This window comes from Morone saxatilis, unplaced genomic scaffold, assembly GCF_004916995.1.
Source record: "Morone saxatilis isolate NCDOM2014 unplaced genomic scaffold, NCSU_SB_2.0 Contig12, whole genome shotgun sequence".
Classification (NCBI taxonomy): Eukaryota; Metazoa; Chordata; class Actinopteri; family Moronidae; genus Morone; species Morone saxatilis.
The window spans coordinates 11,392,480-11,392,742 of NW_023339674.1; positions in this window are offsets into that span (position 1 = coordinate 11,392,480).

Sequence of the window (263 nt, forward strand, 5' to 3'; positions counted from 1 at the left end):
GAGAGAGAGGGAGAGAGACGGGGGGGGGCACCAGCAGGAGGAGGGGTTACGGTTACAGCAGCTGCATTGAAAGAAATGTCTACCTGACGATCATATAGTCTCATATTAATTATGAGTATGGAATGGGTGCATTTTAAAATATATTTTTACTTCTTCCTAGAGCAGTCTTTGGTTCTTGCATCCGAACACAATCGTAGCAGCATACCTAAAGATCTTCTCTTCCAGACAATTGATATAAAACATTTCTGGGACAAAAAAAAAAT